This window comes from Daphnia pulex, chromosome 10 (genome assembly GCF_021134715.1).
Source record: "Daphnia pulex isolate KAP4 chromosome 10, ASM2113471v1".
In the NCBI taxonomy this organism is placed as follows: domain Eukaryota; kingdom Metazoa; phylum Arthropoda; class Branchiopoda; order Diplostraca; family Daphniidae; genus Daphnia; species Daphnia pulex.
The window spans coordinates 9833191-9856653 of record NC_060026.1 but is presented as its reverse complement, the minus strand read 5'-3'; the positions used below and the strand labels follow the sequence as shown (position 1 = coordinate 9856653).

Sequence of the window (23463 nt, the reverse complement as noted above, 5' to 3'; positions counted from 1 at the left end):
TTGTAGATATGCGTACCCCAATAGTACATATTGGATTTTCCATTACTACACTCTATTTTGAATATACATGACTATCAGCTTTATCTATTTTCTGTTGCCCACTCAATGCGTAATCACAAGTGCTCTCCTTCGAGCCGGAGTTGAACCAGCGACCTATGGATTCCTTGCATTTTACATCGTGTCACTACAGTCCACCGCTCTACCAACTGAGCTATCGAAGGTTGTTTTTTTTCCGTTGAACATCGCAATATACTCCATTAACATGCACCAAAAGATCATGTTTTAAATCATCGAAATCACTGAGTTGAAGGAATCAGCACATGGCACTAAATTCCACCAAATTTAACGACAAATTTACATTGTAGTAGCAGTGCTGGTGACATCCGTTGGAAGGTTCCATGGTGTAATGGTTATCACATCAGACTTTGACTCTGATAATTTGAGTTCGATTCTCAGTGGGACCTTTTTTAATCCAATTTCTATCAATCGTGTTTATTTTTATGCACGACATTTGGATTGTAATAATAATAAAATAATTTTCGAATCAATAATGAAAGATAATAGGGCTCATTGGTCTAGTAGTATGATACTTGCTTCGGGTGTAAGTGATCCCGGGTTCAATTCCCGGATGGGCTCCAATTGTTTTACTTTTGGCACCGATCCCTGCCATTAGACACATTATGTGTTCTAAGGTACAGTCACGAGTCCCAAATGTTTTTTTCCTAAGGAAATACCACAGCTTAATTTGGTATAGGGAATAGAGATCGTACGATAGGGATTCATTGATTCCACTCCTTAGACCAATTTTTTGGGCGGGAACCTCGGATGTTCTCTTTGATGTGTACTTTGGCTTACAACCAGGAGCAATTGCAAATGGATTGCTAATTCTTTGTTTGTAACTTTTCGCGCGCGCATTTCGAAATAGCCAAAATAACCGTTTGCGAGTGATCGTAGCAGGACTCGAACCTGCAATCTTCGGATCCGAAGTCCGACGCCTTATCCATTAGGCCACACGACCATTAACGTTGCCCGTAAGTGCACAATCATCGATTCCTTGCTATGCTACAACAGTTTGAGCAAAATTGACGTTGGCAGCGATGGGATTCGAACCCATGCCCCCGAAGAGACTGGTGCCTTAAACCAGCGCCTTGGACCGCTCGGCCACGCTACCACGTTTGCAATGTTAACATTCATCTAATTAATACAATAAGAGGTTTACCATCTCAGCTGAAATATTGTAGGGGCTCATCCGGGATTTGAACCCGGGGCCTCTTACACCCAAACCAAGAATCATACCACTAGACCAATGAGCCACACAACTTTTCTAACACCGTTTGTTGCCGGCTGCAATTACTAGCCATTAATTGTGTCCCATTTTTGAGCTATACATTTCATATTTACACGGTGATGTTGTCAACTTTCCGTTGTAGATATGCGTACCCCAATAGTACATATTGGATTTTCCATTACTACACTCTATTTTGAATATACATGACTATCAGCTTTATCTATTTTCTGTTGCCCACTCAATGCGTAATCACAAGTGCTCTCCTTCGAGCCGGAGTTGAACCAGCGACCTATGGATTCCTTGCATTTTACATCGTGTCACTACAGTCCACCGCTCTACCAACTGAGCTATCGAAGGTTGTTTTTTTTTCGTTGAACATCGCAATATACTCCATTAACATGCACCAAAAGATCATGTTTTAAATCATCGAAATCACTGAGTTGAAGGAATCAGCACATGGCACTAAATTCCACCAAATTTAACGACAAATTTACATTGTAGTAGCAGTGCTGGTGACATCCGTAGGAAGGTTCCATGGTGTAATGGTTATCACATCAGACTTTGACTCTGATAATTTGAGTTCGATTCTCAGTGGGACCTTTTTTTATCCAATTTCTATCAATCGTGTTTATTTTTATGCACGACATTTGGATTGTAATAATAATAAAATAATTTTCGAATCAATAATGAAAGATAATAGGGCTCATTGGTCTAGTAGTATGATACTTGCTTCGGGTGTAAGTGATCCCGGGTTCAATTCCCGGATGGGCTCCAATTGTTTTACTTTTGGCACCGATCCCTGCCATTAGACACATTATGTGTTCTAAGGTACAGTCACGAGTCCCAAATGTTTTTTCCTAAGGAAATACCACAGCTTAATTTGGTATAGGGAATAGAGATCGTACGATAGGGATTCATTGATTCCACTCCTTAGACCAATTTTTTGGGCGGGAACCTCGGATGTTCTCTTTGATGTGTACTTTGGCTTACAACCAGGAGCAATTGCAAATGGATTGCTAATTCTTTGTTTGTAACTTTTCGCGCGCGCATTTCGAAATAGCCAAAATAACCGTTTGCGAGTGATCGTAGCAGGACTCGAACCTGCAATCTTCGGATCCGAAGTCCGACGCCTTATCCATTAGGCCACACGACCATTAACGTTGCCCGTAAGTGCACAATCATCGATTCCTTGCTATGCTACAACAGTTTGAGCAAAATTGACGTTGGCAGCGATGGGATTCGAACCCATGCCCCCGAAGAGACTGGTGCCTTAAACCAGCGCCTTGGACCGCTCGGCAACGCTACCACGTTTGCAATGTTAACATTCATCTAAATAATACAAATAACAGGTTTACCATCTCAGCTGAAATATTGTAGGGGCTCATCCGGGATTTGAACCCGAGGCCTCTTACACCTAAAGCAAGAATCATACCACTAGACCATGACCACACAACTTTTCTAACACCGTTTGTTGCCGGTTACAATTACTAACCATTAATTGTGTCCCATTTTTGAGCTATACATTTCATGTTTACACGGTGATGTTGTCAACTTTCCGTTGTAGATATGCGTACCCCAATAGTACATGTTGGATTTTCCACTACTACACTCTATTTTGAATATACATGACTATCAGCTTTATCTATTTTCTGTTGCCCACTCAATGCGTAATCACAAGTGCTCTCCTTCGAGCCGGAGTTGAACCAGCGACCTATGGATTCCTTGCATTTTACATCGTGTCACTACAGTCCACCGCTCTACCAACTGAGCTATCGAAGGTTGTTTTCTTTCCGTCGAACATCGCAATATACTCCATTAACAGCACCAAAAGATCATGTTTTAAATCATCGAAATCACTGAGTTGAAGTAATCAGCACATGGCACTAAATTCCACCAAATTTAACGACAAATTTACATTGTAGTAGCAGTGCTGGTGACATCCGTTGGAAGGTTCCATGGTGTAATGGTTATCACATCAGACTTTGACTCTGATAATCTGAGTTCGATTCTCAGTGGGACCTTTTTTAATCCAATTTCTATCAATCGTGTTTATTTTTATGCACGACATTTGGATTGTAATAATAATAAAATAATTTTCGAATCAATAATGAAAGATAATAGGGCTCATTGGTCTAGTAGTATGATACTTGCTTCGGGTGTAAGTGATCCCGGGTTCAATTCCCAAATGGGCCCCAATTGTTTTACTTTTTGGATTGAGACATTTGGATTGTAATAATAATAAAATAATTTTCGAATCAATAATGAAAGATAATAGGGCTCATTGGTCTAGTAGTATGATACTTTCTTCGGGTGTAAGTGATCCCGGGTTCAATTCCCGGATGGGCCCCAATTGTTTTACTTTTGGCACCGATCCCTGCCATTAGACACATCATGTGTTCTAAGGTACAGTCACGAGTCCCAAATGTTTTTTCCTAAGGAAATACCACAGCTTAATTTGGTATAGGGAATAGAGATCGTACGATAGGGATTCATTGATTTCACTCCTTAGACCAATTTTTTGGGCGGGAACCTCGGATGTTCTCTTTGATGTGTACTTTGGCTTACAACCAGGAGCAATTGCAAATGGATTGCTAATTCTTTGTTTGTAACTTTTCGCGCGCGCATTTCGAAATAGCCAAAATAACCGTTTGCGAGTGATCGTAGCAGGACTCGAACCTGCAATCGTCGGATCCGAAGTCCGACGCCTTATCCATTAGGCCACACGACCATTAACGATACCCGTAAGTGCACAATTATCGATTTCTTGCTATGCTACAACAGTTTGAGCAAAATTGACGTTTGCAGCGATGGGATTCGAACCCATGCCCCCGAAGAGACTGGTGCCTTAAACCAGCGCCTTGGACCGCTTGGCCACGCTACCACGTTTGCAATGTTAACATTCATCTAATTAATACAATAAGAGGTTTACCATCTCAGCTGAAATATTGTAGGGGCTCATCCGGGATTTGAACCCGGGGCTTCTTACACCCAAAGCAAGAATCATACCACTACACCAATGAGCCACGCAACTTTTCTAACACCGTTTGTTGCCGGCTGCAATACTAACCATTAATTGTGTCCCATTTTTGAGCTATACATTTCATATTTACACGGTGATGTTGTCAACTTTCCGTTGTAGATATGCGTACTCCAATAGTACATGTTGGATTTTCCATTACTACACTCTATTTTGAATATACATGACTATCAGCTTTATCTATTTTCTGTTGCCCTCTCAATGCGTAATCACAAGTGCTCTCCTTCGAGCCGGAGTTGAACCAGCGACCTATGGATTCCTTGCATTTTACATCGTGTCATTACAGTCCACCGCTCTACCAACTGAGCTATCGAAGGTTGTTTTCTTTCCGTCGAACATCGCAATATACTCCATTAACATGCACCAAAAGATCATGTTTTAAATCATCGAAATCACTGAGTTGAAGGAATCAGCACATGGCACTAAATTCCACCAAATTTAACGACAAATTTACATTGTAGTAGCAGTGCTGGTGACATCCGTTAGAAGGTTCCATGGTGTTATGGTTATCACATCAGACTTTGACTCTGATAATCTGAGTTCGATTCTCAGTGGGACCTTTTTTAATCCAATTTCTATCAATCGTGTTTAATTTTATGCACGACATTTGGATTGTAATAATAATAAAATAATTTTCGAATCAATAATGAAAGAAAATAGGGCTCATTGGTCTAGTAGTATGATACTTGCTTCGGGTGTAAGTGATCCCGGGTTCAATTCCCGGATGGGCCTCAATTGTTTTACTTTTGGCACCGATCCCTGCCATTAGACACATCATGTGTTCTAAGGTACAGTCACGAGTCCCAAATGTTTTTTCCTAAGGAACTACCACAGCTTAATTTGGTATAGGGAATAGAGATCGTACGATAGGGATTCATTGATTCCACTCCTTAGACCAATTTTTTGGGCGGGAACCTCGGATGTTCTCTTTGATGTGTACTTTGGCTTACAACCAGGAGCAATTGCAAATGGATTGCTAATTCTTTGTTTGTAACTTTTCGCGCGCGCATTTCGAAATAGCCAAAATAACCGTTTGCGAGTGATCGTAGCAGGACTCGAACCTGCAATCTTCGGATCCGAAGTCCGACGCCTTATCCATTAGGCCACACGACCATTAACGTTGCCCGTAAGTGCACAATCATCGATTCCTTGCTATGCTACAACAGTTTGAGCAAAATTGACGTTGGCAGCGATGGGATTCGAACCCATGCCCCCGAAGAGACTGGTGCCTTAAACCAGCGCCTTGGACCGCTCGGCCACGCTACCACGTATGCAATGTTAACATTCATCTAAATAATACAATAAGAGGTTTACCATCTCAGCTTAAATATTGTAGGGGCTCATCCGGGATTTGAACCCGGGGTCTCTTACACCCAAAGCAAGAATCATAACACTAGACCAATGAGCCACGCAACATTTCTAACACCGTTTGTTGCCGGCTACAATTACTAACCATTAATTGTGTCCCATTTTTGTGCTATACATTTCATATTTACACGGTGATGTTGTCAACTTTCCGTTGTAGATATGCGTACCCCAATAGTACATGTTGGATTTTCCATTACTACATTCTATTTTGAATATACATGAATATCAGCTTTATCTATTTTCTGTTGCCCACTCAATGCGTAATCACAAGTGCTCTCCTTCGAGCCGGAGTTGAACCAGCGACCTATGGATTCCTTGCATTTTACATCGTGTCACTACAGTCCACCGCTCTACCAACTGAGCTATCGAAGGTTGTTTTTTTTCCGTTGAACATCGCAATATACTCCATTAACATGCACCAAAAGATCATGTTTTAAATCATCGAAATCACTGAGTTGAAGGAATCAGCACATGGCACTAAATTCCACCAAATTTTACGACAAATTTACATTGTAGTAGCAGTGCTGGTGACATCCGTTGGAAGGTTCCATGGTGTAATGGTTATCACATCAGACTTTGACTCTGATAATTTGAGTTCGATTCTCAGTGGGACCTTTTTTAATCCAATTTCTATCAATCGTGTTTATTTTTATGCACGACATTTGGATTGTAATAATAATAAAATAATTTTCGAATCAATAATGAATGATAATAGGGCTCATTGGTCTAGTAGTATGATACTTGCTTCGGGTGTAAGTGATCCCGGGTTCAATTCCCGGATGGGCCCCAATTGTTTTACTTTTGGCACCGATCCCTGCCATTAGACACATCATGTGTTCTAAGGTACAGTCACGAGTCCCAAATGTTTTTTCCTAAGGAAATACCACAGCTTAATTTGGTATAGGGAATAGAGATCGTACGATAGGGATTCATTGATTCCACTCCTTAGACCAATTTTTTGGGCGGGAACCTCGGATGTTCTCTTTGATGTGTACTTTGGCTTACAACCAGGAGCAATTGCAAATGGATTGCTAATTCTTTGTTTGTAACTTTTCGCGCGCGCATTTCGAAATAGCCAAAATAACCGTTTGCGAGTGATCGTAGCAGGACTCGAACCTGCAATCTTCGGATCCGAAGTCCGACGCCTTATCCATTAGGCCACACGACCATTAACGTTGCCCGTAAGTGCACAATCATCGATTCCTTGCTATGCTACAACAGTTTGAGCAAAATTGACGTTGGCAGCGATGGGATTCGAACCCATGCCCCCGAAGAGACTGGTGCCTTAAACTAGCGCCTTGGACCGCTCGGCCACGCTACTACGTTTCCAATGTTAACATTCATCTAAATAATACAATAAGAGGTTTACCATCTCAGCTGAAATATTGTAGGGGCTCATCCGGGATTTGAACCCGGGGCCTCTTACACCCAAAGCAAGAATTATACCACTAGACCAATGAGCCACGCAACTTTTCTAACACCGTTTGTTGCCGGCTACAATTACTAACCATTAATTGTGTCCCATTTTTGAGCTAAACATTTCATATTTACACGGTGATGTTGTCAACTTTCCGTTGTAGATATGCGTACCCCAATAGTACATGTTGGATTTTCCATTACTACACTCTATTTTGAATATACATGACTATCAGCTATATCTATTTTCTTTTGCCCACTCAATGCGTAATCACAAGTGCTCTCCTTAGAGCCGGAGTTGAACCAGCGACCTATGGATTCCTTGCATTTTACATCGTGTCACTACAGTCCACCGCTCTACCAACTGAGCTATCGAAGGTTGTTTTATTTCCGTCGAACATCGCAATATACTCCATTAACATGCACCAAAAGATCATGTTTTAAATCATCGAAATCACTGAGTTGAAGGAATCAGCACATGGCACTAAATTCCACCAAATTTAACGACAAATTTACATTGTAGTAGCAGTGCTGGTGACATACGATGGAAGGTTCCATGGTGTAATGGTTATCACATCAGACTTTGACTCTGATAATCTGAGTTCGATTCTCAGTGGGACCTTTTTTAATCCAATTTCTATCAATCGTGTTTATTTTTATGCACGACATTTGGATTGTAATAATAATAAAATAATTTTCGAATCAATAAAGATAATAGGGCTCATTGGTCTAGTAGTATGATACTTGCTTCGGGTGTAAGTGATCCCGGGTTCAATTCCCGGATGGGCCCCAATTGTTTTACTTTTGGCACCGATCCCTGCCATTAGACACATCATGTGTTCTAAGGTACAGTCACGAGTCCCAAATGTTTTTTCCTAAGGAAATACCACAGCTTAATTTGGTATAGGGAATAGAGATCGTACGATAGGGATTCATTGATTTCACTCCTTAGACCAATTTTTTGGGCGGGAACCTCGGATGTTCTCTTTGATGTGTACTTTGGCTTACAACCAGGAGCAATTGCAAATGGATTGCTAATTCTTTGTTTGTAACTTTTCGCGCGCGCATTTCGAAATAGCCAAAATAACCGTTTGCGAGTGATCGTAGCAGGACTCGAACCTTCAATCTTCGGATCCGAAGTCCGACGCCTTATCCATTAGGCCACACGACCATTAACATTGCCCGTAAGTGCACAATCATCGATTCCTTGCTATGCTACAACAGTTTGAGCAAAATTGACGTTGGCAGCGATGGGATTCGAACCCATGCCCCCGAAGAGACTGGTGCCTTAAACCAGCGCCTTGGACCTCTCGGCCACGCAATGTTAACATTCATCTAAATAATACAATAACAGGTTTACCATCTCAGCTGAAATATTGTAGGGGCTCATCCGGGATTTGAACCCGAGGCCTCTTACACCAAAAGCAAGAATCATAACACTAGACCAATGAGCCACGCAACATTTCTAACACCGTTTGTTGCCGGCTACAATTACTAACCATTAATTGTGTCCCATTTTTGTGCTATACATTTCATATTTACACGGTGATGTTGTCAACTTTCCGTTGTAGATATGCGTACCCCAATAGTACATGTTGGATTTTCCATTACTACATTCTATTTTGAATATACATGAATATCAGCTTTATCTATTTTCTGTTGCCCACTCAATGCGTAATCACAAGTGCTCTCCTTCGAGCCGGAGTTGAACCAGCGACCTATGGATTCCTTGCATTTTACATCGTGTCACTACAGTCCACCGCTCTACCAACTGAGCTATCGAAGGTTGTTTTTTTTCCGTTGAACATCGCAATATACTCCATTAACATGCACCAAAAGATCATGTTTTAAATCATCGAAATCACTGAGTTGAAGGAATCAGCACATGGCACTAAATTCCACCAAATTTTACGACAAATTTACATTGTAGTAGCAGTGCTGGTGACATCCGTTGGAAGGTTCCATGGTGTAATGGTTATCACATCAGACTTTGACTCTGATAATTTGAGTTCGATTCTCAGTGGGACCTTTTTTAATCCAATTTCTATCAATCGTGTTTATTTTTATGCACGACATTTGGATTGTAATAATAATAAAATAATTTTCGAATCAATAATGAAAGATAATAGGGCTCATTGGTCTAGTAGTATGATACTTGCTTCGGGTGTAAGTGATCCCGGGTTCAATTCCCGGATGGGCCCCAATTGTTTTACTTTTGGCACCGATCCCTGCCATTAGACACATCATGTGTTCTAAGGTACAGTCACGAGTCCCAAATGTTTTTTCCTAAGGAAATACCACAGCTTAATTTGGTATAGGGAATAGAGATCGTACGATAGGGATTCATTGATTCCACTCCTTAGACCAATTTTTTGGGCGGGAACCTCGGATGTTCTCTTTGATGTGTACTTTGGCTTACAACCAGGAGCAATTGCAAATGGATTGCTAATTCTTTGTTTGTAACTTTTCGCGCGCGCATTTCGAAATAGCCAAAATAACCGTTTGCGAGTGATCGTAGCAGGACTCGAACCTGCAATCTTCGGATCCGAAGTCCGACGCCTTATCCATTAGGCCACACGACCATTAACGTTGCCCGTAAGTGCACAATCATCGATTCCTTGCTATGCTACAACAGTTTGAGCAAAATTGACGTTGGCAGCGATGGGATTCGAACCCATGCCCCCGAAGAGACTGGTGCCTTAAACCAGCGCCTTGGACCGCTCGGCCACGCTACTACGTTTCCAATGTTAACATTCATCTAAATAATACAATAAGAGGTTTACCATCTCAGCTGAAATATTGTAGGGGCTCATCCGGGATTTGAACCCGGGGCCTCTTACACCCAAAGCAAGAATTATACCACTAGACCAATGAGCCACGCAACTTTTCTAACACCGTTTGTTGCCGGCTACAATTACTAACCATTAATTGTGTCCCATTTTTGAGCTAAACATTTCATATTTACACGGTGATGTTGTCAACTTTCCGTTGTAGATATGCGTACCCCAATAGTACATGTTGGATTTTCCATTACTACACTCTATTTTGAATATACATGACTATCAGCTATATCTATTTTCTTTTGCCCACTCAATGCGTAATCACAAGTGCTCTCCTTAGAGCCGGAGTTGAACCAGCGACCTATGGATTCCTTGCATTTTACATCGTGTCACTACAGTCCACCGCTCTACCAACTGAGCTATCGAAGGTTGTTTTATTTCCGTCGAACATCGCAATATACTCCATTAACATGCACCAAAAGATCATGTTTTAAATCATCGAAATCACTGAGTTGAAGGAATCAGCACATGGCACTAAATTCCACCAAATTTAACGACAAATTTACATTGTAGTAGCAGTGCTGGTGACATACGATGGAAGGTTCCATGGTGTAATGGTTATCACATCAGACTTTGACTCTGATAATCTGAATTCGATTCTCAGTGGGACCTTTTTTAATCCAATTTCTATCAATCGTGTTTATTTTTATGCACGACATTTGGATTGTAATAATAATAAAATAATTTTCGAATCAATAAAGATAATAGGGCTCATTGGTCTAGTAGTATGATACTTGCTTCGGGTGTAAGTGATCCCGGGTTCAATTCCCGGATGGGCCCCAATTGTTTTACTTTTGGCACCGATCCCTGCCATTAGACACATCATGTGTTCTAAGGTACAGTCACGAGTCCCAAATGTTTTTTCCTAAGGAAATACCACAGCTTAATTTGGTATAGGGAATAGAGATCGTACGATAGGGATTCATTGATTTCACTCCTTAGACCAATTTTTTGGGCGGGAACCTCGGATGTTCTCTTTGATGTGTACTTTGGCTTACAACCAGGAGCAATTGCAAATGGATTGCTAATTCTTTGTTTGTAACTTTTCGCGCGCGCATTTCGAAATAGCCAAAATAACCGTTTGCGAGTGATCGTAGCAGGACTCGAACCTTCAATCTTCGGATCCGAAGTCCGACGCCTTATCCATTAGGCCACACGACCATTAACATTGCCCGTAAGTGCACAATCATCGATTCCTTGCTATGCTACAACAGTTTGAGCAAAATTGACGTTGGCAGCGATGGGATTCGAACCCATGCCCCCGAAGAGACTGGTGCCTTAAACCAGCGCCTTGGACCTCTCGGCCACGCAATGTTAACATTCATCTAAATAATACAATAACAGGTTTACCATCTCAGCTGAAATATTGTAGGGGCTCATCCGGGATTTGAACCCGAGGCCTCTTACACCCAAAGCAAGAATCATACCACTAGACCAATGAGCCACACAACTTTTTTAACACCGTTTGTTGCCGGTTACATTTACTAACCATTAATTGTGTCCCATTTTTGAGCTATACATTTCATATTTACACGGTGATGTTGTCAACTTTCCGTTGTAGATATGCGTACCCCAATAGTACATGTTGGATTTTCCACTACTATACTCTATTTTGAATATACATGACTATCAGCTTTATCTATTTTCTGTTGCCCACTCAATGCGTAATCACAAGTGCTCTCCTTCGAGCCGGAGTTGAACCAGCGACCTATGGATTCCTTGCATTTTACATCGTGTCACTACAGTCCACCGCTCTACCAACTGAGCTATCGAAGGTTGTTTTATTTCCGTCGAACATCGCAATATACTACATGCATCAAAAGATCATGTTTTAAATCATCGAAATCACTGAGTTGAAGTAATCAGCACATGGCACTAAATTCCACCAAATTTAACGACAAATTTACATTGTAGTAGCAGTGCTGGTGACATCCGTTGGAAGGTTCCATGGTGTAATGGTTATCACATCAGACTTTGACTCTGATAATCTGAGTTCGATTATCAGTGGGACCTTTTTTAATCCAATTTCTATCAATCGTGTTTATTTTTATGCACGACATTTGGATTGTAATAATAATAAAATAATTTTCGAATCAATAATGAAAGATAATAGGGCTCATTGGTCTAGTAGTATGATACTTGCTTCGGGTGTAAGTGATCCCGGGTTCAATTCCCGGATGGGCCCCAATTGTTTTACTTTTGGCACCGATCCCTGCCATTAGACACATCATGTGTTCTAAGGTACAGTCACGAGTCCCAAATGTTTTTTCCTAAGGAAATACCACAGCTTAATTTGGTATAGGGAATAGAGATCGTACGATAGGGATTCATTGATTCCACTCCTTAGACCAATTTTTTGGGCGGGAACCTCGGATGTTCTCTTTGATGTGTACTTTGGCTTACAACCAGGAGCAATTGCAAATGGATTGCTAATTCTTTGTTTGTAACTTTTCGCGCGCGCATTTTGAAATAGCCAAAATAAACGTTTGCGAGTGATCGTAGCAGGACTCGAACCTGCAATCTTCGGATCCGAAGTCCGACGCCTTATCCATTAGGCCACACGACCATTAACGTTGCCCGTAAGTGCACAATCATCGATTCCTTGCTATGCTACAACAGTTTGAGCAAAATTGACGTTGGCAGCGATGGGATTCGAACCCATGCCCCCGAAGAGACTGGTGCCTCAAACCAGCGCCTTGGACCGCTCGGCCACGCCACAACGTTTACAATGTTAACATTCATATAAATAATACAATAAGAGGTTTACCATCTCAGCTGAAATATTGTAGGGGCTCATCCGGGATTTGAACCCGGGGCCTCTTACACCCAAAGCAAGAATCATACCACTAGACCAATGAGCCACACAACTTTTCTAACACCGTTTGTTGCCGGCTACAATTACTAGCCATTAATTGTGTCCCATTTTTGAGCTATACATTTCATATTTACACGGTGATGTTGTCAACTTTCCGTTGTAGATATGCGTACCCCAATAGTACATATTGGATTTTCCATTACTACACTCTATTTGGAATATACATGACTATCAGCTTTATCTATTTTCTGTTGCCCTCTCAATGCGTAATCACAAGTGCTCTCCTTCGAGCCGGAGTTGAACCAGCGACCTATGGATTCCTTGCATTTTACATCGTGTCACTACAGTCCACCGCTCTACCAACTGAGCTATCGAAGGTTGTTTTCTTTCCGTCGAACATCGCAATATACTCCATTAACATGCACCAAAAGATCATGTTTTAAATCATCGAAATCACTGAGTTGAAAGAATCAGCACATGGCACTAAATTCCACCAAATTTAACGACAAATTTACATTGTAGTAGCAGTGCTGGTGACATTCTTTAGAAGGTTCCATGGTGTAATGGTTATCACATCAGACTTTGACTCTGATAATCTGAGTTCGATTCTCAGTGGGACCTTTTTTAATCCAATTTCTATCAATCGTGTTTATTTTTATGCACGACATTTGGATTGTAATAATAATAAAATAATTTTCGAATCAATTATGAAAGATAATAGGGCTCATTGGTCTAGTAGTATGATACTTGCTTCGGGTGTAAGTGATCCCGGGTTCAATTCCCGGATGGGCCCCAATTGTTTTACTTTTGGCACCGATCCCTGCCATTAGACACATCATGTGTTCTAAGGTACAGTCACGAGTCCCAAATATTTTTTCCTAAGGAAATACCACAGCTTAATTTGGTATAGGGAATAGAGATCGTACGATAGGGATTCATTGATTCCACTCCTTAGACCAATTTTTTGGGCAGGAACCTCGGATGTTCTCTTTGATGTGTACTTTGGCTTACAACCAGGAGCAATTGCAAATGGATTGCTAATTCTTTGTTTGTAACTTTTCGCGCGCGCATTTCGAAATAGCCAAAATAACCGTTTGCGAGTGATCGTAGCAGGACTCGAACCTGCAATCTTCGGATCCGAAGTCCGACGCCTTATCCATTAGGCCACACGACCATTAACGTTGCCCGTAAGTGCACAATCATCGATTCCTTGCTATGCTACAACAGTTTGAGCAAAATTGACGTTGGCAGCGATGGGATGCGAACCCATGCCCCCGAAGAGACTGGTGCCTTAAACCAGCGCCTTGGACCGCTCGGCCACGCTACCACGTTTGCAATGTTAACATTCATCTAAATAATACAATAAGAGGTTTACCATCTCAGCTGAAATATTGTAGGGGCTCATCCGGGATTTGAACCCGGGGTCTCTTACACCCAAAGCAAGAATCATAACACTAGACCAATGAGCCACGCAACATTTTTAACACCGTTTGTTGCCGGCTACAATTACTAACCATTAATTGTGTCCCATTTTTGTGCTATACATTTCATATTTACACGGTGATGTTGTCAACTTTCCGTTGTAGATATGCGTACCCCAATAGTACATGTTGGATTTTCCATTACTACATTCTATTTTGAATATACATGAATATCAGCTTTATCTATTTTCTGTTGCCCACTCAATGCGTAATCACAAGTGCTCTCCTTCGAGCCGGAGTTGAACCAGCGACCTATGGATTCCTTGCATTTTACATCGTGTCACTACAGTCCACCGCTCTACCAACTGAGCTATCGAAGGTTGTGATATTTCCGTCGAACATCGCAATATACTCCATTAACATGCATCAAAAGATCATGTTTTAAATCATCGAAATCACTGAGTTGAAGTAATCAGCACATGGCACTAAATTCCACCAAATTTAACGACAAATTTACATTGTAGTAGCAGTGCTGGTGACATCCGTTGGAAGGTTCCATGGTGTAATGGTTATCACATCAGACTTTGACTCTGATAATCTGAGTTCGATTATCAGTGGGACCTTTTTTAATCCAATTTCTATCAATCGTGTTTATTTTTATGCACGACATTTGATTTGTAATAATAATAAAATAATTTTCGAATCAATAATGAAAGATAATAGGGCTCATTGGTCTAGTAGTATGATACTTGCTTCGGGTGTAAGTGATCCCGGGTTCAATTCCCGGATGGGCCCCAATTGTTTTACTTTTGGCACCGATCCCTGCCATTAGACACATCATGTGTTCTAAGGTACAGTCACGAGTCCCAAATGTTTTTTCCTAAGGAAATACCACAGCTTAATTTGGTATAGGGAATAGAGATCGTACGATAGGGATTCATTGATTCCACTCCTTAGACCAATTTTTTGGGCGGGAACCTCGGATGTTCTCTTTGATGTGTACTTTGGCTTACAACCAGGAGCAATTGCAAATGGATTGCTAATTCTTTGTTTGTAACTTTTCGCGCGCGCATTTCGAAATAGCCAAAATAAACGTTTGCGAGTGATCGTAGCAGGACTCGAACCTGCAATCTTCGGATCCGAAGTCCGACGCCTTATCCATTAGGCCACACGACCATTAACGTTGCCCGTAAGTGCACAATCATCGATTCCTTGCTATGCTACAACAGTTTGAGCAAAATTGACGTTGGCAGCGATGGGATTCGAACCCATGCCCCCGAAGAGACTGGTGCCTCAAACCAGCGCGTTGGACCGCTCGGCCACGCCACAACGTTTACAATGTTAACATTCATATAAATAATACAATAAGAGGTTTACCATCTCAGCTGAAATATTGTAGGGGCTCATCCGGGATTTGAACCCGGGGCCTCTTACACCCAAAGCAAGAATCATACCACTAGACCAATGAGCCACACAACTTTTCTAACACCGTTTGTTGCCGGCTACAATTACTAGCCATTAATTGTGTCCCATTTTTGAGCTATACATTTCATATTTACACGGTGATGTTGTCAACTTTCCGTTGTAGATATGCGTACCCCAATAGTACATATTGGATTTTCCATTACTACACTCTATTTGGAATATACATGACTATCAGCTTTATCTATTTTCTGTTGCCCTCTCAATGCGTAATCACAAGTGCTCTCCTTCGAGCCGGAGTTGAACCAGCGACCTATGGATTCCTTGCATTTTACATCGTGTCACTACAGTCCACCGCTCTACCAACTGAGCTATCGAAGGTTGTTTTCTTTCCGTCGAACATCGCAATATACTCCATTAACATGCACCAAAAGATCATGTTTTAAATCATCGAAATCACTGAGTTGAAAGAATCAGCACATGGCACTAAATTCCACCAAATTTAACGACAAATTTACATTGTAGTAGCAGTGCTGGTGACATCCTTTAGAAGGTTCCATGGTGTAATGGTTATCACATCAGACTTTGACTCTGATAATCTGAGTTCGATTCTCAGTGGGACCTTTTTTAATCCAATTTCTATCAATCGTGTTTATTTTTATGCACGACATTTGGATTGTAATAATAATAAAATAATTTTCGAATCAATTATGAAAGATAATAGGGCTCATTGGTCTAGTAGTATGATACTTGCTTCGGGTGTAAGTGATCCCGGGTTCAATTCCCGGATGGGCCCCAATTGTTTTACTTTTGGCACCGATCCCTGCCATTAGACACATCATGTGTTCTAAGGTACAGTCACGAGTCCCAAATGTTTTTTCCTAAGGAAATACCACAGCTTAATTTGGTATAGGGAATAGAGATCGTACGATAGGGATTCATTGATTCCACTCCTTAGACCAATTTTTTGGGCAGGAACCTCGGATGTTCTCTTTGATGTGTACTTTGGCTTACAACCAGGAGCAATTGCAAATGGATTGCTAATTCTTTGTTTGTAACTTTTCGCGCGCGCATTTCGAAATAGCCAAAATAACCGTTTGCGAGTGATCGTAGCAGGACTCGAACCTGCAATCTTTGGACCCGAAGTCCGACGCCTTATCCATTAGGCCACACGACCATTAACGTTGCCCGTAAGTGCACAATCATCGATTCCTTGCTATGCTACAACAGTTTGAGCAAAATTGACGTTGGCAGCGATGGGATTCGAACCCATGCCCCCGAAGAGACTGGTGCCTTAAACCAGCGCCTTGGACCGCTCGGCCACGCTACCACGTTTGCAATGTTAACATTCATCTAAATAATACAATAAGAGGTTTACCATCTCAGCTGAAATATTGTAGGGGCTCATCCGGGATTTGAACCCGGGGTCTCTTACACCCAAAGCAAGAATCATAACACTAGACCAATGAGCCACGCAACATTTTTAACACCGTTTGTTGCCGGCTACAATTACTAACCATTAATTGTGTCCCATTTTTGTGCTATACATTTCATATTTACACGGTGATGTTGTCAACTTTCCGTTGTAGATATGCGTACCCCAATAGTACATGTTGGATTTTCCATTACTACATTCTATTTTGAATATACATGAATATCAGCTTTATCTATTTTCTGTTGCCCACTCAATGCGTAATCACAAGTGCTCTCCTTCGAGCCGGAGTTGAACCAGCGACCTATGGATTCCTTGCATTTTACATCGTGTCACTACAGTCCACCGCTCTACCAACTGAGCTATCGAAGGTTGTTTTGTTTTCCGTTGAACATCGCAATATACTCCATTAACATGCACCAAAAGATCATGTTTTAAATCATCGAAATCACTGAGTTGAAGGAATCAGCACATGGCACTAAATTCCACCAAATTTTACGACAAATTTACATTGTAGTAGCAGTGCTGGTGACATCCGTTGGAAGGTTCCATGGTGTAATGGTTATCACATCAGACTTTGACTCTGATAATTTGAGTTCGATTCTCAGTGGGACCTTTTATAATCCAATTTCTATCAATCGTGTTTATTTTTATGCACGACATTTGGATTGTAATAATAATAAAATAATTTTCGAATCAATAATGAAAGATAATAGGGCTCATTGGTCTAGTAGTATGATACTTGCTTCGGGTGTAAGTGATCCCGGGTTCAATTCCCGGATGGGCTCCAATTGTTTTACTTTTGGCACCGATCCCTGCCATTAGACACATCATGTGTTCTAAGGTACAGTCACGAGTCCCAAATGTTTTTTCCTAAGGAAATACCACAGCTTAATTTGGTATAGGGAATAGAGATCGTACGATAGGGATTCATTGATTCCACTCCTTAGACCAATTTTTTGGGCGGGAACCTCGGATGTTCTCTTTGATGTGTACTTTGGCTTACAACCAGGAGCAATTGCAAATGGATTGCTAATTCTTTGTTTGTAACTTTTCGCGCGCGCATTTTGAAATAGCCAAAATAACCGTTTGCGAGTGATCGTAGCAGGACTCGAACCTGCAATCTTCGGATCCGAAGTACGACGCCTTATCCATTAGGCCACACGACCATTAACGTTGCCCGTAAGTGCACAATCATCGATTCCTTGCTATGCTACAACAGTTTGAGCAAATTTGACGTTGGCAGCGATGGGATTCGAACCCATGCCCCCGAAGAGACTGGTGCCTTAAACCAGCGCCTTGGACCGCTCGGCCACGCTACCACGTTTGCAATGTTAACATTCATCTAAATAATACAATAAGAGGTTTACCATCTCAGCTGAAATATTGTAGGGGCTCATCCGGGATTTGAACCCGAGGCCTCTTACACCCAAACCAAGAATCATACCACTAGACCAATGAGCCACACAACTTTTCTAACACCGTTTGTTGCCGGCTGCAATTACTAGCCATTAATTGTGTCCCATTTTTGAGCTATACATTTCATATTTACACGGTGATGTTGTCAACTTTCCGTTGTAGATATGCGTACTCCAATAGTACATGTTGGATTTTCCATTACTACACTCTATTTTGAATATACATGACTATCAGCTTTATCTATTTTCTGTTGCCCTCTCAATGCGTAATCACAAGTGCTCTCCTTCGAGCCGGAGTTGAACCAGCGACCTATGGATTCCTTGCATTTTACATCGTGTCACTACAGTCCACCGCTCTACCAACTGAGCTATCGAAGGTTGTTTTCTTTCCGTCGAACATCGCAATATACTCCATTAACATGCACCAAAAGATCATGTTTTAAATCATCGAAATCACTGAGTTGAAGGAATCAGCACATGGCCCTAAATTCCACCAAATTTAACGACAATTTTACATTGTAGTAGCAGTGCTGGTGACATCCGTTGGAAGGTTCCATGGTGTAATGGTTATCACATCAGACTTTGACTCTGATAATCTGAGTTCGATTCTCAGTGGGACCTTTTTTAATCCAATTTCTATCAATCGTGTTTATTTTTATGCACGACATTTGGATTGTAATAATAATAAAATAATTTTCGAATCAATAATGAAAGATAATAGGGCTCATTGGTCAAGTAGTATGATACTTGTTTCGGGTGTAAGTGATCCCGGGTTCAATTCCCGGATGGGCCCCAATTGTTTTACTTTTGGCACCGATCCCTGCCATTAGACACATCATGTGTTCTAAGGTACAGTCACGAGTCCCAAATGTTTTTTCCTAAGGAAATACCACAGCTTAATTTGGTATAGGGAATAGAGATCGTACGATAGGGATTCATTGATTCCACTCCTTAGACCAATTTTTTGGGCGGGAACCTCGGATGTTCTCTTTGATGTGTACTTTGGCTTACAACCAGGAGCAATTGCAAATGGATTGCTAATTCTTTGTTTGTAACTTTTCGCGCGCGCATTTTGAAATAGCCAAAATAAACGTTTGCGAGTGATCGTAGCAGGACTCGAACCTGCAATCTTCGGATCCGAAGTCCGACGCCTTATCCATTAGGCCACACGACCATTAACGTTGCCCGTAAGTGCACAATCATCGATTCCTTGCTATGCTACAACAGTTTGAGCAAAATTGACGTTGGCAGCGATGGGATTCGAACCCATGCCCCCGAAGAGACTGGTGCCTCAAACCAGCGCGTTGGACCGCTCGGCCACGCCACAACGTTTACAATGTTAACATTCATATAAATAATACAATAAGAGGTTTACCATCTCAGCTGAAATATTGTAGGGGCTCATCCGGGATTTGAACCCGGGGCCTCTTACACCCAAAGCAAGAATCATACCACTAGACCAATGAGCCACACAACTTTTCTAACACCGTTTGTTGCCGGCTACAATTACTAGCCATTAATTGTGTCCCATTTTTGAGCTATACATTTCATATTTACACGGTGATGTTGTCAACTTTCCGTTGTAGATATGCGTACCCCAATAGTACATATTGGATTTTCCATTACTACACTCTATTTGGAATATACATGACTATCAGCTTTATCTATTTTCTGTTGCCCTCTCAATGCGTAATCACAAGTGCTCTCCTTCGAGCCGGAGTTGAACCAGCGACCTATGGATTCCTTGCATTTTACATCGTGTCACTACAGTCCACCGCTCTACCAACTGAGCTATCGAAGGTTGTTTTCTTTCCGTCGAACATCGCAATATACTCCATTAACATGCACCAAAAGATCATGTTTTAAATCATCGAAATCACTGAGTTGAAAGAATCAGCACATGGCACTAAATTCCACCAAATTTAACGACAAATTTACATTGTAGTAGCAGTGCTGGTGACATTCTTTAGAAGGTTCCATGGTGTAATGGTTATCACATCAGACTTTGACTCTGATAATCTGAGTTCGATTCTCAGTGGGACCTTTTTTAATCCAATTTCTATCAATCGTGTTTATTTTTATGCACGACATTTGGATTGTAATAATAATAAAATAATTTTCGAATCAATTATGAAAGATAATAGGGCTCATTGGTCTAGTAGTATGATACTTGCTTCGGGTGTAAGTGATCCCGGGTTCAATTCCCGGATGGGCCCCAATTGTTTTACTTTTGGCACCGATCCCTGCCATTAGACACATCATGTGTTCTAAGGTACAGTCACGAGTCCCAAATGTTTTTTCCTAAGGAAATACCACAGCTTAATTTGGTATAGGGAATAGAGATCGTACGATAGGGATTCATTGATTCCACTCCTTAGACCAATTTTTTGGGCGGGAACCTCGGATGTTCTCTTTGATGTGTACTTTGGCTTACAACCAGGAGCAATTGCAAATGGATTGCTAATTCTTTGTTTGTAACTTTTCGCGCGCGCATTTCGAAATAGCCAAAATAAACGTTTGCGAGTGATCGTAGCAGGACTCGAACGTGCAATCTTCGGATCCGAAGTCCGACGCCTTATCCATTAGGCCACACGACCATTAACGTTGCCCGTAAGTGCACAATCATCGATTCCTTGCTATGCTACAACAGTTTGAGCAAATTTGACGTTGGCAGCGATGGGATTCGAACCCATGCCCCCGAAGAGACTGGTGCCTTAAACCAGCGCCTTGGACCGCTCGGCCACGCTACCACGTTTGCAATGTTAACATTCATCTAAATAATACAATAAGAGGTTTACCATCTCAGCTGAAATATTGTAGGGGCTCATCCGGGATTTGAACCCGGGGCCTCTAACACCCAAAGCAAGAATCAAACCACTAGACCAATGAGCCACACAACTTTTTTAACACCGTTTGTTGCCGGTTACAATTACTAACCATTAATTGTGTCCCATTTTTGAGCTATACATTTCATATTTACACGGTGATGTTGTCAACTTTCCGTTGTAGATATGCGTACCCCAATAGTACATGTTGGATTTTCCACTACTACATTCTATTTTGAATATACATGACTATCAGCTTTATCTATTTTCTGTTGCCCACTCAATGCGTAATCACAAGTGCTCTCCTTCGAGCCGGAGTTGAACCAGCGACCTATGGATTCCTTGCATTTTACATCGTGTCACTACAGTCCACCGCTCTACCAACTGAGCTATCGAAGGTTGTTTTCTTTCCGTCGAACATCGCAATATACTCCATTAACATGCACCAAAAGATCATGTTTTAAATCATCGAAATCACTGAGTTGAAGTAATCAGCACATGGCACTAAATTCCACCAAATTTAACGACAAATTTACATTGTAGTAGCAGTGCTGGTGACATCCGTTGGAAGGTTCCATGGTGTAATGGTTTTCACATGAGACTTTGACTCTGATAATCTGAGTTCGATTCTCAGTGGGACCTTTTTTAATCCAATTTCTATCAATCGTGTTTATTTTTATGCACGACATTTGGATTGTAATAATAATAAAATAATTTTCGAATCAATAATGAAAGATAATAGGGCTCATTGGTCTAGTAGTATGATACTTGCTTCGGGTGTAAGTGATCCCGGGTTCAATTCCCGGATGGGCCCCAATTGTTTTACTTTTGGCACCGATCCCTGCCATTAGACACATCATGTGTTCTAAGGTACAGTCACGAGTCCCAAATGTTTTTTCCTAAGGAAATACCACAGCTTAATTTGGTATAGGGAATAGAGATCGTACGATAGGGATTCATTGATTCCACTCCTTAGACCAATTTTTTGGGCGGGAACCTCGGATGTTCTCTTTGATGTGTACTTTGGCTTACAACCAGGAGCAATTGCAAATGGATTGCTAATTCTTTGTTTGTAACTTTTCGCGCGCGCATTTCGAAATAGCCAAAATAAACGTTTGCGAGTGATCGTAGCAGGACTCGAACCTGCAATCTTCGGATCCGAAGTCCGACGCCTTATCCATTAGGCCACACGACCATTAACGTTGCCCGTAAGTGCACAATCATCGATTCCTTGCTATGCTACAACAGTTTGAGCAAAATTGACGTTGGTAGCGATGGGATTCGAACCCATGGCCCCGAAGAGACTGGTACCTCAAACCAGCGCCTTGGACCGCTCGGCCACGCCACCACGTATACAATGTTAACATTCATCTAAATAATACAATAAGAGGTTTACCATCTCAGCTGAAATATTGTAGGGGCTCATCCGGGATTTGAACCCGGGGCCTCTTACACCCAAAGCAAGAATCATACCACTAGACCAATGAGCCACACAACTTTTCTAACACCGTTTGTTGCCGGCTACAATTACTAGCCATTAATTGTGTCCCATTTTTGAACTATACATTTCATATTTACACGGTGATGTTGTCAACTTTCCGTTGTAGATATGCGTACCCCAATAGTACATGTTGGATTTTCCATTACTACACTCTATTTGGAATATACATGACTATCAGCTTTATCTATTTTCTGTTGCCCACTCAATGCGTAATCTAAAGTGCTCTCCTTCGAGCCTGAGTTGAACCAGCGACCTATGGATTCCTTGCATTTTACATCGTGTCACTACAGTCCACCGCTCTACCAACTGAGCTATCGAAGGTTGTTTTCTTTTCGTCGAACATCGCAATATACTCCATTAACATGCACCAAAAGATCATGTTTTAAATCATCGAAATCACTGAGTTGAAGGAATCAGCACATGGCACTGAATTCCACCAAATTTAACGACAAATTTACATTGTAGTAGCAGTGCTGGTGACATCCGTTAGAAGGTTCCATGGTGTAATGGTTATCACATCAGACTTTGACACTGATAATCTGAGTTCGTTTCTCAGTGGGACCTTTTTTAATCCAATTTCTATCAATCGTGTTTATTTTTATGCACGACATTTGGATTGTAATAATAATAAAATGATTTTCGAATCAATAATGAAAGATAATAGGGCTCATTGGTCTAGT

The 23463-nt window shown here is 41.3% G+C and overlaps 82 non-coding genes across 82 annotated transcripts; 26 read left to right on the top strand and 56 right to left on the bottom strand.

Moving 5' to 3' along the window:
- Nucleotides 1-125: 125 nt before the first annotated feature.
- Nucleotides 126-221, bottom strand: Trnay-gua. Its single transcript has 2 exons — nucleotides 185-221; nucleotides 126-161 (listed from the first exon to the last, which is right to left on the bottom strand). It is a non-coding gene; the product is annotated as a tRNA-Tyr (tRNA).
- A 171-nt stretch (nucleotides 222-392) lies between these two features.
- On the top strand, nucleotides 393-464 carry Trnaq-uug. The gene has a single exon. It is a non-coding gene; the product is annotated as a tRNA-Gln (tRNA).
- Nucleotides 465-945: 481 nt separating this feature from the next.
- Nucleotides 946-1018, bottom strand: Trnar-ucg. Its single transcript has one exon. It is a non-coding gene; the product is annotated as a tRNA-Arg (tRNA).
- A 71-nt stretch (nucleotides 1019-1089) lies between these two features.
- On the bottom strand, nucleotides 1090-1171 carry Trnal-aag. Its single transcript has one exon. It is a non-coding gene; the product is annotated as a tRNA-Leu (tRNA).
- Nucleotides 1172-1241: 70 nt separating this feature from the next.
- On the bottom strand, nucleotides 1242-1313 carry Trnap-ugg. Its single transcript has one exon. It is a non-coding gene; the product is annotated as a tRNA-Pro (tRNA).
- A 236-nt stretch (nucleotides 1314-1549) lies between these two features.
- Nucleotides 1550-1645, bottom strand: Trnay-gua. The gene is made up of 2 exons: nucleotides 1609-1645; nucleotides 1550-1585 (listed from the first exon to the last, which is right to left on the bottom strand). It is a non-coding gene; the product is annotated as a tRNA-Tyr (tRNA).
- Nucleotides 1646-1816: 171 nt separating this feature from the next.
- Nucleotides 1817-1888, top strand: Trnaq-uug. Its single transcript has one exon. It is a non-coding gene; the product is annotated as a tRNA-Gln (tRNA).
- Nucleotides 1889-2368: 480 nt separating this feature from the next.
- Trnar-ucg lies at nucleotides 2369-2441 on the bottom strand. The gene has a single exon. It is a non-coding gene; the product is annotated as a tRNA-Arg (tRNA).
- A 71-nt stretch (nucleotides 2442-2512) lies between these two features.
- Nucleotides 2513-2594, bottom strand: Trnal-aag. The gene has a single exon. It is a non-coding gene; the product is annotated as a tRNA-Leu (tRNA).
- Nucleotides 2595-2971: 377 nt separating this feature from the next.
- Nucleotides 2972-3067, bottom strand: Trnay-gua. The gene is made up of 2 exons: nucleotides 3031-3067; nucleotides 2972-3007 (listed from the first exon to the last, which is right to left on the bottom strand). It is a non-coding gene; the product is annotated as a tRNA-Tyr (tRNA).
- A 170-nt stretch (nucleotides 3068-3237) lies between these two features.
- Nucleotides 3238-3309, top strand: Trnaq-uug. The gene has a single exon. It is a non-coding gene; the product is annotated as a tRNA-Gln (tRNA).
- Nucleotides 3310-3943: 634 nt separating this feature from the next.
- Nucleotides 3944-4016, bottom strand: Trnar-ucg. Its single transcript has one exon. It is a non-coding gene; the product is annotated as a tRNA-Arg (tRNA).
- A 71-nt stretch (nucleotides 4017-4087) lies between these two features.
- Nucleotides 4088-4169, bottom strand: Trnal-aag. The gene has a single exon. It is a non-coding gene; the product is annotated as a tRNA-Leu (tRNA).
- Nucleotides 4170-4546: 377 nt separating this feature from the next.
- On the bottom strand, nucleotides 4547-4642 carry Trnay-gua. Its single transcript has 2 exons — nucleotides 4606-4642; nucleotides 4547-4582 (listed from the first exon to the last, which is right to left on the bottom strand). It is a non-coding gene; the product is annotated as a tRNA-Tyr (tRNA).
- A 171-nt stretch (nucleotides 4643-4813) lies between these two features.
- On the top strand, nucleotides 4814-4885 carry Trnaq-uug. The gene has a single exon. It is a non-coding gene; the product is annotated as a tRNA-Gln (tRNA).
- Nucleotides 4886-4985: 100 nt separating this feature from the next.
- Nucleotides 4986-5057, top strand: Trnap-cgg. Its single transcript has one exon. It is a non-coding gene; the product is annotated as a tRNA-Pro (tRNA).
- Nucleotides 5058-5365: 308 nt separating this feature from the next.
- Trnar-ucg lies at nucleotides 5366-5438 on the bottom strand. Its single transcript has one exon. It is a non-coding gene; the product is annotated as a tRNA-Arg (tRNA).
- A 71-nt stretch (nucleotides 5439-5509) lies between these two features.
- On the bottom strand, nucleotides 5510-5591 carry Trnal-aag. The gene has a single exon. It is a non-coding gene; the product is annotated as a tRNA-Leu (tRNA).
- Nucleotides 5592-5661: 70 nt separating this feature from the next.
- Trnap-ugg lies at nucleotides 5662-5733 on the bottom strand. The gene has a single exon. It is a non-coding gene; the product is annotated as a tRNA-Pro (tRNA).
- Nucleotides 5734-5969: 236 nt separating this feature from the next.
- Trnay-gua lies at nucleotides 5970-6065 on the bottom strand. The gene is made up of 2 exons: nucleotides 6029-6065; nucleotides 5970-6005 (listed from the first exon to the last, which is right to left on the bottom strand). It is a non-coding gene; the product is annotated as a tRNA-Tyr (tRNA).
- Nucleotides 6066-6236: 171 nt separating this feature from the next.
- On the top strand, nucleotides 6237-6308 carry Trnaq-uug. Its single transcript has one exon. It is a non-coding gene; the product is annotated as a tRNA-Gln (tRNA).
- Nucleotides 6309-6408: 100 nt separating this feature from the next.
- Trnap-cgg lies at nucleotides 6409-6480 on the top strand. The gene has a single exon. It is a non-coding gene; the product is annotated as a tRNA-Pro (tRNA).
- A 308-nt stretch (nucleotides 6481-6788) lies between these two features.
- Nucleotides 6789-6861, bottom strand: Trnar-ucg. The gene has a single exon. It is a non-coding gene; the product is annotated as a tRNA-Arg (tRNA).
- A 223-nt stretch (nucleotides 6862-7084) lies between these two features.
- Nucleotides 7085-7156, bottom strand: Trnap-ugg. The gene has a single exon. It is a non-coding gene; the product is annotated as a tRNA-Pro (tRNA).
- A 236-nt stretch (nucleotides 7157-7392) lies between these two features.
- On the bottom strand, nucleotides 7393-7488 carry Trnay-gua. Its single transcript has 2 exons — nucleotides 7452-7488; nucleotides 7393-7428 (listed from the first exon to the last, which is right to left on the bottom strand). It is a non-coding gene; the product is annotated as a tRNA-Tyr (tRNA).
- A 171-nt stretch (nucleotides 7489-7659) lies between these two features.
- On the top strand, nucleotides 7660-7731 carry Trnaq-uug. The gene has a single exon. It is a non-coding gene; the product is annotated as a tRNA-Gln (tRNA).
- A 96-nt stretch (nucleotides 7732-7827) lies between these two features.
- On the top strand, nucleotides 7828-7899 carry Trnap-cgg. Its single transcript has one exon. It is a non-coding gene; the product is annotated as a tRNA-Pro (tRNA).
- Nucleotides 7900-8207: 308 nt separating this feature from the next.
- Nucleotides 8208-8280, bottom strand: Trnar-ucg. The gene has a single exon. It is a non-coding gene; the product is annotated as a tRNA-Arg (tRNA).
- A 519-nt stretch (nucleotides 8281-8799) lies between these two features.
- Nucleotides 8800-8895, bottom strand: Trnay-gua. Its single transcript has 2 exons — nucleotides 8859-8895; nucleotides 8800-8835 (listed from the first exon to the last, which is right to left on the bottom strand). It is a non-coding gene; the product is annotated as a tRNA-Tyr (tRNA).
- A 171-nt stretch (nucleotides 8896-9066) lies between these two features.
- Trnaq-uug lies at nucleotides 9067-9138 on the top strand. The gene has a single exon. It is a non-coding gene; the product is annotated as a tRNA-Gln (tRNA).
- A 100-nt stretch (nucleotides 9139-9238) lies between these two features.
- On the top strand, nucleotides 9239-9310 carry Trnap-cgg. The gene has a single exon. It is a non-coding gene; the product is annotated as a tRNA-Pro (tRNA).
- Nucleotides 9311-9618: 308 nt separating this feature from the next.
- On the bottom strand, nucleotides 9619-9691 carry Trnar-ucg. The gene has a single exon. It is a non-coding gene; the product is annotated as a tRNA-Arg (tRNA).
- A 71-nt stretch (nucleotides 9692-9762) lies between these two features.
- Trnal-aag lies at nucleotides 9763-9844 on the bottom strand. Its single transcript has one exon. It is a non-coding gene; the product is annotated as a tRNA-Leu (tRNA).
- A 70-nt stretch (nucleotides 9845-9914) lies between these two features.
- Trnap-ugg lies at nucleotides 9915-9986 on the bottom strand. The gene has a single exon. It is a non-coding gene; the product is annotated as a tRNA-Pro (tRNA).
- Nucleotides 9987-10222: 236 nt separating this feature from the next.
- Trnay-gua lies at nucleotides 10223-10318 on the bottom strand. The gene is made up of 2 exons: nucleotides 10282-10318; nucleotides 10223-10258 (listed from the first exon to the last, which is right to left on the bottom strand). It is a non-coding gene; the product is annotated as a tRNA-Tyr (tRNA).
- Nucleotides 10319-10489: 171 nt separating this feature from the next.
- On the top strand, nucleotides 10490-10561 carry Trnaq-uug. Its single transcript has one exon. It is a non-coding gene; the product is annotated as a tRNA-Gln (tRNA).
- A 96-nt stretch (nucleotides 10562-10657) lies between these two features.
- Nucleotides 10658-10729, top strand: Trnap-cgg. Its single transcript has one exon. It is a non-coding gene; the product is annotated as a tRNA-Pro (tRNA).
- Nucleotides 10730-11037: 308 nt separating this feature from the next.
- Trnar-ucg lies at nucleotides 11038-11110 on the bottom strand. Its single transcript has one exon. It is a non-coding gene; the product is annotated as a tRNA-Arg (tRNA).
- A 211-nt stretch (nucleotides 11111-11321) lies between these two features.
- Trnap-ugg lies at nucleotides 11322-11393 on the bottom strand. The gene has a single exon. It is a non-coding gene; the product is annotated as a tRNA-Pro (tRNA).
- A 236-nt stretch (nucleotides 11394-11629) lies between these two features.
- Trnay-gua lies at nucleotides 11630-11725 on the bottom strand. Its single transcript has 2 exons — nucleotides 11689-11725; nucleotides 11630-11665 (listed from the first exon to the last, which is right to left on the bottom strand). It is a non-coding gene; the product is annotated as a tRNA-Tyr (tRNA).
- A 165-nt stretch (nucleotides 11726-11890) lies between these two features.
- Nucleotides 11891-11962, top strand: Trnaq-uug. Its single transcript has one exon. It is a non-coding gene; the product is annotated as a tRNA-Gln (tRNA).
- Nucleotides 11963-12062: 100 nt separating this feature from the next.
- On the top strand, nucleotides 12063-12134 carry Trnap-cgg. Its single transcript has one exon. It is a non-coding gene; the product is annotated as a tRNA-Pro (tRNA).
- Nucleotides 12135-12442: 308 nt separating this feature from the next.
- Trnar-ucg lies at nucleotides 12443-12515 on the bottom strand. The gene has a single exon. It is a non-coding gene; the product is annotated as a tRNA-Arg (tRNA).
- A 71-nt stretch (nucleotides 12516-12586) lies between these two features.
- Nucleotides 12587-12668, bottom strand: Trnal-gag. Its single transcript has one exon. It is a non-coding gene; the product is annotated as a tRNA-Leu (tRNA).
- Nucleotides 12669-12738: 70 nt separating this feature from the next.
- Trnap-ugg lies at nucleotides 12739-12810 on the bottom strand. The gene has a single exon. It is a non-coding gene; the product is annotated as a tRNA-Pro (tRNA).
- Nucleotides 12811-13046: 236 nt separating this feature from the next.
- Nucleotides 13047-13142, bottom strand: Trnay-gua. Its single transcript has 2 exons — nucleotides 13106-13142; nucleotides 13047-13082 (listed from the first exon to the last, which is right to left on the bottom strand). It is a non-coding gene; the product is annotated as a tRNA-Tyr (tRNA).
- A 171-nt stretch (nucleotides 13143-13313) lies between these two features.
- Nucleotides 13314-13385, top strand: Trnaq-uug. The gene has a single exon. It is a non-coding gene; the product is annotated as a tRNA-Gln (tRNA).
- Nucleotides 13386-13485: 100 nt separating this feature from the next.
- On the top strand, nucleotides 13486-13557 carry Trnap-cgg. The gene has a single exon. It is a non-coding gene; the product is annotated as a tRNA-Pro (tRNA).
- A 308-nt stretch (nucleotides 13558-13865) lies between these two features.
- Trnar-ucg lies at nucleotides 13866-13938 on the bottom strand. The gene has a single exon. It is a non-coding gene; the product is annotated as a tRNA-Arg (tRNA).
- Nucleotides 13939-14009: 71 nt separating this feature from the next.
- Trnal-aag lies at nucleotides 14010-14091 on the bottom strand. The gene has a single exon. It is a non-coding gene; the product is annotated as a tRNA-Leu (tRNA).
- Nucleotides 14092-14161: 70 nt separating this feature from the next.
- Trnap-ugg lies at nucleotides 14162-14233 on the bottom strand. Its single transcript has one exon. It is a non-coding gene; the product is annotated as a tRNA-Pro (tRNA).
- A 236-nt stretch (nucleotides 14234-14469) lies between these two features.
- On the bottom strand, nucleotides 14470-14565 carry Trnay-gua. Its single transcript has 2 exons — nucleotides 14529-14565; nucleotides 14470-14505 (listed from the first exon to the last, which is right to left on the bottom strand). It is a non-coding gene; the product is annotated as a tRNA-Tyr (tRNA).
- Nucleotides 14566-14736: 171 nt separating this feature from the next.
- Nucleotides 14737-14808, top strand: Trnaq-uug. The gene has a single exon. It is a non-coding gene; the product is annotated as a tRNA-Gln (tRNA).
- A 100-nt stretch (nucleotides 14809-14908) lies between these two features.
- Trnap-cgg lies at nucleotides 14909-14980 on the top strand. Its single transcript has one exon. It is a non-coding gene; the product is annotated as a tRNA-Pro (tRNA).
- Nucleotides 14981-15288: 308 nt separating this feature from the next.
- On the bottom strand, nucleotides 15289-15361 carry Trnar-ucg. The gene has a single exon. It is a non-coding gene; the product is annotated as a tRNA-Arg (tRNA).
- A 223-nt stretch (nucleotides 15362-15584) lies between these two features.
- Trnap-ugg lies at nucleotides 15585-15656 on the bottom strand. Its single transcript has one exon. It is a non-coding gene; the product is annotated as a tRNA-Pro (tRNA).
- Nucleotides 15657-15892: 236 nt separating this feature from the next.
- Trnay-gua lies at nucleotides 15893-15988 on the bottom strand. Its single transcript has 2 exons — nucleotides 15952-15988; nucleotides 15893-15928 (listed from the first exon to the last, which is right to left on the bottom strand). It is a non-coding gene; the product is annotated as a tRNA-Tyr (tRNA).
- Nucleotides 15989-16159: 171 nt separating this feature from the next.
- Trnaq-uug lies at nucleotides 16160-16231 on the top strand. Its single transcript has one exon. It is a non-coding gene; the product is annotated as a tRNA-Gln (tRNA).
- A 100-nt stretch (nucleotides 16232-16331) lies between these two features.
- On the top strand, nucleotides 16332-16403 carry Trnap-cgg. Its single transcript has one exon. It is a non-coding gene; the product is annotated as a tRNA-Pro (tRNA).
- A 308-nt stretch (nucleotides 16404-16711) lies between these two features.
- Trnar-ucg lies at nucleotides 16712-16784 on the bottom strand. The gene has a single exon. It is a non-coding gene; the product is annotated as a tRNA-Arg (tRNA).
- A 71-nt stretch (nucleotides 16785-16855) lies between these two features.
- Trnal-aag lies at nucleotides 16856-16937 on the bottom strand. The gene has a single exon. It is a non-coding gene; the product is annotated as a tRNA-Leu (tRNA).
- Nucleotides 16938-17007: 70 nt separating this feature from the next.
- Trnap-ugg lies at nucleotides 17008-17079 on the bottom strand. Its single transcript has one exon. It is a non-coding gene; the product is annotated as a tRNA-Pro (tRNA).
- A 236-nt stretch (nucleotides 17080-17315) lies between these two features.
- Nucleotides 17316-17411, bottom strand: Trnay-gua. Its single transcript has 2 exons — nucleotides 17375-17411; nucleotides 17316-17351 (listed from the first exon to the last, which is right to left on the bottom strand). It is a non-coding gene; the product is annotated as a tRNA-Tyr (tRNA).
- A 172-nt stretch (nucleotides 17412-17583) lies between these two features.
- Trnaq-uug lies at nucleotides 17584-17655 on the top strand. Its single transcript has one exon. It is a non-coding gene; the product is annotated as a tRNA-Gln (tRNA).
- A 480-nt stretch (nucleotides 17656-18135) lies between these two features.
- On the bottom strand, nucleotides 18136-18208 carry Trnar-ucg. The gene has a single exon. It is a non-coding gene; the product is annotated as a tRNA-Arg (tRNA).
- Nucleotides 18209-18279: 71 nt separating this feature from the next.
- Trnal-aag lies at nucleotides 18280-18361 on the bottom strand. Its single transcript has one exon. It is a non-coding gene; the product is annotated as a tRNA-Leu (tRNA).
- Nucleotides 18362-18739: 378 nt separating this feature from the next.
- Trnay-gua lies at nucleotides 18740-18835 on the bottom strand. The gene is made up of 2 exons: nucleotides 18799-18835; nucleotides 18740-18775 (listed from the first exon to the last, which is right to left on the bottom strand). It is a non-coding gene; the product is annotated as a tRNA-Tyr (tRNA).
- Nucleotides 18836-19006: 171 nt separating this feature from the next.
- Nucleotides 19007-19078, top strand: Trnaq-uug. The gene has a single exon. It is a non-coding gene; the product is annotated as a tRNA-Gln (tRNA).
- Nucleotides 19079-19558: 480 nt separating this feature from the next.
- On the bottom strand, nucleotides 19559-19631 carry Trnar-ucg. The gene has a single exon. It is a non-coding gene; the product is annotated as a tRNA-Arg (tRNA).
- A 223-nt stretch (nucleotides 19632-19854) lies between these two features.
- On the bottom strand, nucleotides 19855-19926 carry Trnap-ugg. The gene has a single exon. It is a non-coding gene; the product is annotated as a tRNA-Pro (tRNA).
- A 236-nt stretch (nucleotides 19927-20162) lies between these two features.
- On the bottom strand, nucleotides 20163-20258 carry Trnay-gua. The gene is made up of 2 exons: nucleotides 20222-20258; nucleotides 20163-20198 (listed from the first exon to the last, which is right to left on the bottom strand). It is a non-coding gene; the product is annotated as a tRNA-Tyr (tRNA).
- A 171-nt stretch (nucleotides 20259-20429) lies between these two features.
- Nucleotides 20430-20501, top strand: Trnaq-uug. Its single transcript has one exon. It is a non-coding gene; the product is annotated as a tRNA-Gln (tRNA).
- Nucleotides 20502-20601: 100 nt separating this feature from the next.
- Trnap-cgg lies at nucleotides 20602-20673 on the top strand. Its single transcript has one exon. It is a non-coding gene; the product is annotated as a tRNA-Pro (tRNA).
- A 308-nt stretch (nucleotides 20674-20981) lies between these two features.
- Trnar-ucg lies at nucleotides 20982-21054 on the bottom strand. Its single transcript has one exon. It is a non-coding gene; the product is annotated as a tRNA-Arg (tRNA).
- Nucleotides 21055-21125: 71 nt separating this feature from the next.
- Trnal-aag lies at nucleotides 21126-21207 on the bottom strand. Its single transcript has one exon. It is a non-coding gene; the product is annotated as a tRNA-Leu (tRNA).
- A 70-nt stretch (nucleotides 21208-21277) lies between these two features.
- Nucleotides 21278-21349, bottom strand: Trnap-ugg. Its single transcript has one exon. It is a non-coding gene; the product is annotated as a tRNA-Pro (tRNA).
- Nucleotides 21350-21585: 236 nt separating this feature from the next.
- Trnay-gua lies at nucleotides 21586-21681 on the bottom strand. The gene is made up of 2 exons: nucleotides 21645-21681; nucleotides 21586-21621 (listed from the first exon to the last, which is right to left on the bottom strand). It is a non-coding gene; the product is annotated as a tRNA-Tyr (tRNA).
- Nucleotides 21682-22024: 343 nt separating this feature from the next.
- Nucleotides 22025-22096, top strand: Trnap-cgg. The gene has a single exon. It is a non-coding gene; the product is annotated as a tRNA-Pro (tRNA).
- Nucleotides 22097-22404: 308 nt separating this feature from the next.
- On the bottom strand, nucleotides 22405-22477 carry Trnar-ucg. The gene has a single exon. It is a non-coding gene; the product is annotated as a tRNA-Arg (tRNA).
- Nucleotides 22478-22548: 71 nt separating this feature from the next.
- Trnal-gag lies at nucleotides 22549-22630 on the bottom strand. Its single transcript has one exon. It is a non-coding gene; the product is annotated as a tRNA-Leu (tRNA).
- Nucleotides 22631-22700: 70 nt separating this feature from the next.
- Trnap-ugg lies at nucleotides 22701-22772 on the bottom strand. The gene has a single exon. It is a non-coding gene; the product is annotated as a tRNA-Pro (tRNA).
- Nucleotides 22773-23008: 236 nt separating this feature from the next.
- On the bottom strand, nucleotides 23009-23104 carry Trnay-gua. The gene is made up of 2 exons: nucleotides 23068-23104; nucleotides 23009-23044 (listed from the first exon to the last, which is right to left on the bottom strand). It is a non-coding gene; the product is annotated as a tRNA-Tyr (tRNA).
- Between the last annotated feature and the right edge of the window lie 359 nt (nucleotides 23105-23463).